This window comes from Hibiscus syriacus, unplaced genomic scaffold, assembly GCF_006381635.1.
Source record: "Hibiscus syriacus cultivar Baekdansim isolate YM2019G1 unplaced genomic scaffold, ASM638163v2 tig00111848_pilon, whole genome shotgun sequence".
NCBI lineage: Eukaryota > Viridiplantae > Streptophyta > Magnoliopsida > Malvales > Malvaceae > Hibiscus > Hibiscus syriacus.
In genome coordinates this window covers 633,384-640,355 of record NW_024063201.1, presented here as the reverse complement: position 1 = coordinate 640,355, position 6,972 = coordinate 633,384, and the positions used below count along the sequence as shown (strand labels likewise).

At 36.2% G+C, this 6,972-nt stretch overlaps 1 pseudogene; it reads right to left on the bottom strand.

The window, feature by feature from the left end:
• Window positions 1–2,997: 2,997 nt before the first annotated feature.
• Window positions 2,998–3,852, bottom strand: LOC120172276 (annotated as a pseudogene).
• Window positions 3,853–6,972: the final 3,120 nt, after the last annotated feature.

Below are 6,972 nucleotides of genomic sequence, written 5' to 3'. Positions count from 1 at the left end.
TGGTACTACAGCGGGGAGCGATCCAACTTAATTTTGGAAAATGTTGGGTTTAAAATAAATGTATAAATAAACAGATTTGGAGTCGCCATCAACCTTTGGGTAGGTAGGTCAAGTACCTATAAATATCCTTTAAAATAATTTTAAGAAAATACCAATTTAAAAAGATAAAAAAAATGATAATGTTTAGCCAGAAATTTGTTTTTAAAAAGAGTGGGGAAGGATTATCACACCTACAATGCCTAAATTGGTACCTAAGCGATTATAAATCATTTGGATGTTGAAATTAGAGAACTTGAATATACATTTAATTTGTAAACCTTTTTAGAAAAATATTAGGGATATTAGTTTGTACGAATAATCCTCGAAAATACCTTCATTGTAAGTTAAGGGGGCATTTCTATAGATTCCTTATACAAAATAATATTACCCTAATTTTTAGATAAAATACATATATTAAATATATTAAAAAAGCAAATTCATTCGAATATAAAAAGGTATTATTTTATTCGAGCAATTCTTGGAAACACACTCCTTGTCAGTAAAGGTGCATTCCTATAAATTACTCATGTAAAATAATATTTGAAAATATAACAATTAGAAAGAAATTAATAATTATGTAAATGACATCAAAATAATAAAGATGGTAACTTATGGATTAAATCATAAAATTAACAAGAAATCAAGGCAACCATTGCAAATAAAATAAATAACAAACCATATAATACAAGAATCAAACATTACAAGAACTAGCAGTGTAATAAACCCATATATTTGGGACCAAAATGGGATAATTCAATATTACATGCCGAAAATTAAAACAATAAAAGTGCATAGATTATAGTGACCAAAATATAACGCGCACAAAACATAGAGGCCAAGATCAGAAACTTTAATAACATGTTACAAGGGATTAAAATTACAATTTCACAGATTTAAAGACCCATTTGAATAATTTACCCAAATAACATCAACAATACATAAAGTGACTAAAAATAAAGCTAACAAAATAAAGAGCTTAAAACGTAAACTTAGAAACTCTTGTTCAGTGACTAAATTGAAGTTTCTAAAACCCAAAATGACCCCTACGTGATTTACCCATGCACTAAACTAGTGAAACTTAACCCCTAAAACTACGTCTTTTTGGGGGCCCATAAATACGTATTATAGTATTTTGGCTATTCCTCTCTCCCCATTTTCTTTTATAGCCGTTCACTCCTTCCCTTTCTCTCCTTTTCTTTTTTTTCCTTATTTTTCTTTTTTTTGTTTGATCGAAAATGCATCAGTGGCCACAAACCACTGGTCACCACCGTAAACCGCCCCGACGAAGGGCCAACCTACCTCGAAAACCCTTCAAATAAAAACTCCTAGCCCTTTAACCCTTAAACCAAAACCTTTGAACCTTAAAACTCCCCAAATCATAACCCAAAATCAATGGGTTACCTTAAACGTTCGACCAACTCTCTCGTCGTCGGTGAAAACCCTTAATCCCAAGATAAAACTCTTTTTTGTTGTTTTTTCTTCTTTTGAAAACCGACCCCCTTTTTCTTTTCATTCAGTCTCTTTTTAAACCTCCCTCGAAATCTTCATCTTCTTTTTTGCTTTGTTGCGTGTTTGGTTTAGCTAAAGCATAGGGAAACGATTTCCCTGCAAAATATTAAAAATTGGATCCCAATATGACAAAAGTCTGATTTTTCAACCTGCAAAATATTAAAAATTGGATCCCAATATGACAAAGTCTGATTTTTCAAAATATTGGTATGGGTTTACTGTTGAAAATATTAAAAATTGGATCCCAATATGACAAAAGTCTGATTTTTCAAAATATTTGGTATGGGTTTACTGTTGATGATGATTCTTCTTTTGATTTTGATTTTTTTTCGATTTACTTGATTTGTTTATTGTGGGTGACAGAGTACAGTCGAAATGGCGGCTGGATCGTCGGGAACGAGTTGAAACAGTGCCGGCGGCGTGCTATTCACTGCTGGTGGCGACGACTGCGGCTGGGACTATGATGGAGAATTTGGGTTTCAATAAACCCTAATCTTAGTGGGCTTGAGATTTAGGCCTATTCATTTGGCATGCTGATGTAATTTGGGCCTAGGTCTGTTGGATCGGTTGAGTTTTGTAGCCTGTAAATAAAATGTAATTATTTAACAAAATAATAATAATAATAATAATGTCAGGACGAAAATCACTGTCGAAAATACCAACCTAAAGACGCCAGGTCCCCCACGCGTCTTCAAGCTAAATATGAAGACTCCGCAACTGCATGGAGTCTTCATGTAAATGAAGAAGACTCCACAACTACAAGGCTTCTTCAGACAAATTTAGAAGACCCCAGGAATGCACGACGTATTAGACCAATAAGAAAGCCTAGTGCATGAAATAATATGATAGATGACTTATATAGAAATTATATTTCCCACAACCCTATATGGGTGAGGAAGCCAGAAATAATGAAGGTTGGTTAGCCATAATCAAACGAGGGGGAGTTTTCTTCTTGGAATAATGAAATAATAAAGGCGATAAGTTAGAATAAAATTTTGTAACGTACATCAAGGACTTGGTCAGCTCTGCTTATAATAAAAAAGGTTTCACCAAATTTATACTATTTTATTTGTAATCTTATCATCTTCTAACTAACAATTCCGCAAGTTTCTTGTGTCAATTCATCATCATTTTGTTCAATTTTTATACACTGTTTCATTTATGATCGATGTGCATGAAAAGTGAAACCAATGCAAACAGAACAGTCCCATGTCAATATTACCGAATTAAAACATTGGGTCTTAAATATGTTGGGATGCTAACCAATTAATACCCTACTCCATCTCAATACTTAATTTATTATTCCATGAACATGAGAAAGGACTATTTACAGAAATCAGAAAACAAAACAAAGAACAAGAAGCATGATGATGATTACCAAGATTATAACTTGTTCATCAATTTCCTCACCTTTTATGCTTGAATTTCTCATCCAAAGCTCCCATTTTATTACTCAAAAATTAGGCCCACCACCATCACCACCACCGGAGTTTCCTGCCCATTAGGCTGCAAATTCAAGAAAGACAACCCTTCGGCGCCACCTCCCGAATCTGCAAACATGTTATTCCCACCACCGCCGCTGTCGCTGCTTTGCATCTGCAACTGGTGGTCATCCTCTTCTAAAGGCAGCCTTTCGTAGGCCACATTTGTAACGACGCAGCTATGACAATAACAGGTCCTTCCGTCATCAGTTCCCATACTACACTCCCTCCTACAACCAACCCTAGCCCGCCACCCAAATAGATTGTCAAGCTGGTGGCACCCGGAGGAGCAGGCGGCCGCAAAAAGAACCCGAAAGCGATAGTATTTCGATTCTGCCATGAAGGTTAACCATAGCTCCAGCTGCAGCCGGTTGTCTAAGGCTCACGTTGGTCACCGCTCCACTCCCACACAGTATGCAGATTCCTCTTTGCCTTCTCCGAGCGTAGTTGGCGACACAGTCGGATATATCGCAGCCATTCCCAACTTCAAGAATGTGAGCTCATAGCATGTTTGCAGTCTCCCGTGCGATGATAACCGGAGGCTTGGGTTTGTTCTTGGAACCAGCAGGACGACCTCTCGGCCTACGGGCTACGATCTGACCTGAACCCGAGTAGACTAAATCCAGCCCTTGCTGTGAACCATCGTCCTAATGATGTTCTGTTGAGCCATAGTGAGCACCAAGACCGTTTGAAGCTTTTTCTTCCTCGGGTTCGGGTTTGTGTTGGAGGTGAAGGTGAAGGTCGGGTCTGTGAAGCTGATCAAAGTAGTGAGAAGCAGTGCCTAAATCAAGACCAGCCATGAAAACAAGGGAAAACGAAGGATTAAAAAACAAATAAAGAAGTTTTAATTAATTTATGGGATTCTAAGTTTTGTAAGAAATTAGAAAACAATAAACAAGGGAAAGGGAAGGAGATGATTGATAAGGGATAGTAAACGAAGTTAGTCATTTCTCACTCAAAGCCAAAACCTATACGTATAATAATAATGTGGTTCGGACTTGAGAAATCCTCTTTTGTTTTTTCTTTATGTTCTACAAAATTGTTGAGGTCAACAAGGGTTGAAGAGGCAGGTTGTGATATTTGGATTTATAAAATTAAATTGGCATACATTATAAATTTTTATTTATATTTTTTATTGATAGTTTATTTTATGAGCGTAGTTTCCTTTTTTATGGATAATTTACTTCCGACATTGTACTAGAATGGATTATGGTAGAATTTTCGAAGGCATGGAGAAATTATGAATATGTTTATCGCAAGCAAACAGTAATACCTTAATCCAGTCCCACCCAAAGATCACTGAATCACGATGTTACACAGGACCACCTAAGTGGCTAACCCAAAACTTTTCTTTTAAATTGATTGAATGTCAATTGTATGGTAAAATCAGCCATAGAAACAATAATGAAAATCAAAACAATTAAGTTTACAAGTACGGGAGAGCTTCCAAAGTATTCAAAATAATACAATATTGAGTTAAATCAAGAGTTATGACTGAATATACAAGGGTCCATAATAATACATGCCCTCTAAGTGACTCAAGACATACTCTGAAATACTCAACTCCTCTGGTCTGCTGCACTCGAATGCCTGATGACGATAACTTCCCACGAAAGGTATCCTAACCTGCGCACAGAAACACATTCCGAACATCGAGCTTATGAGCTCAGTGCCTCACTAAAAATTGTATTATACTATATGCATTCATTAAATACGCTAGTTGATGGCACATGCAAAGGGCATAAAAGATACTAGTCTACTATACTATGACACACATCATGGTGCAACTGAGGGATTCTATATCTCGGAGCTCATGCACCCTCTAGTATGACTGAACACCCGAAGGTACTATGGGTGAGAGATCTAGAATCTGCACCAGAAACGTACACCCGACCAACTCACTCCGTTGAATCTTGGGGCATCTACGCCCAACTGGCGATATGCATCGTAGCATTGACTGAGATATCTGATTATACGGCTGTATCTGCTAGAGTAACTCGGGTTTCTTGGTTGTGTCCCGAGCATCAAACAAAGGTAGTCTTATTTCGTCCTAGCTATTGTTGTTTCTAACTGTTCTGAGTTAATTTAACGTTCTCACTTGTAGTTTTAATTCGTAGCAGTCTAGTATGAATGGGACCCCTAGAACATACCCTTAAAATTATTGAATTCTCTGGCCAAAATTGTTCGTACGTACCAATAATAAGCCTTCAGTATCGATACTGACCCCTTAGTATCGATACTGGCCCCTGGTATTGATACCATTTTTATCTTTGATGTTTTGATAAATGACAGAGTATCGATACCCCTATGTAGAGTATCAGTACAGGTATCGATACCACCCTAGGTATCGATACCACCCTAGGTATCAGTACTAAAATTGCCTACTATAATTGCTAAGTGATCTCGGTATCGATACCACCCAATGGGTATCAAGACTGACCCTGCAGTATCGATACTTCATAAATGTGTATAGATATTCCCTGTTGAATTTACTCATTTTTTAAGAATAATATCGGTACTGTTCTTCCAGTACAGATACCCTCGCTAAAAAATGCTCTGTTTGGGCACGAAAAATGAAACCTTTTTACTTTAAAAGTCCTAGTGAGGGTCCCAATTGTTCTGAAAGTATTATGTACGATTAAAGGGATCATAAAGAGGCTATAAATATGTTGGAAACACCAATTTTCGATTGCCATGAAAATCTCACTTAGCTCATGCAGCCTACTAAGCACATTTAATTGACCTACATATGGTATAGTTGAGTCTGAAGTGAGTTATCTTTGATCCCAAAGATGCTGAAAGTGTTCAAGGTTCAAATCAAGGTAAGCTTCTCCTTTACCTTAGCTTGAGAGGTCTCTCTCCCACTTCTCTCACTAGACAAGAATTAAGCACTTGTGTTACTAACTTGTTCTAAAAGCTTAGAAGAGATTACAAACCATTTTTAAGACATCAAATCCTCCAAAATAGACTGATTCCACAAGGTTTATAAAACCCCCAATAAACCCTTATGGAAAACTATGGCCAAAGCTTGATTTTGTGGGCTCAATTAGAACTCTAAAAATGTTGGTTGTGATTCTTACCTTAAGTAAAGTTCACTGGGATCGTTGGTTATCAAGTTCCAATTTTTCTTGGTTCTTGGAGAGGATGAATCAAGAAATATAGGAAAAAGAAGAAGAAGACAAGGAAGAATGAGGAAAAATTTTCTTGGTTCTTGGAGAGGATGAATCAAGAAATATAGGAAAAAGAAGAAGAAGACAAGGAAGAATGAGGAAAAAGAGTATGGAACAAGGTGATATCATCACCATAAAAGATTTTAGCTTTCGAAATCTTGAGGGGTAAAATTTTTCTTTTGGTTCTCATGAGTTTGTTCCCAAATTAAAAACACCCTTTTTATCCACTATTGGGCCCAATTCAAGCCCAATTTCACTTATTCTTGGGTCAATGATGTGGTGACGCCTACATTAGATCTAGAAGTGATGTCTCAAGGTACCATTACTCGATCAAGAGCCAAACAATTCAGGGAAGTAATCTTAACTAAGTGTCTTGAAGCTTTCAATTCATTTGACAATTTAACACCATCCAATGTTAAATTATATAATGTTTTAATAGTTGAAGAGTAACTTAGCATATTAACATCTTTATGTTAATTGATGCATAATATTAGTTTAAAGCATATTAGTATGTTATATTAGTTTTGTATTCATTTAAATATGTTTCAATTCATTCATAAAATGGAAGAATGATTAATCATTCATTCCTTAGCTCATTTGCATTCATTTGAGCTCCTAAGTCTTATTCATTAGCTTATATATGTTATATCATCATATCCCTAGCTCATGACATGCATTCATAGCTCACAAGGTCATATACATCCACAAAAGCAAGGTAATTGAATCATTCCAGCTCATATCCTTTGATTCACCTTGTTTTGTTTTGCACATGT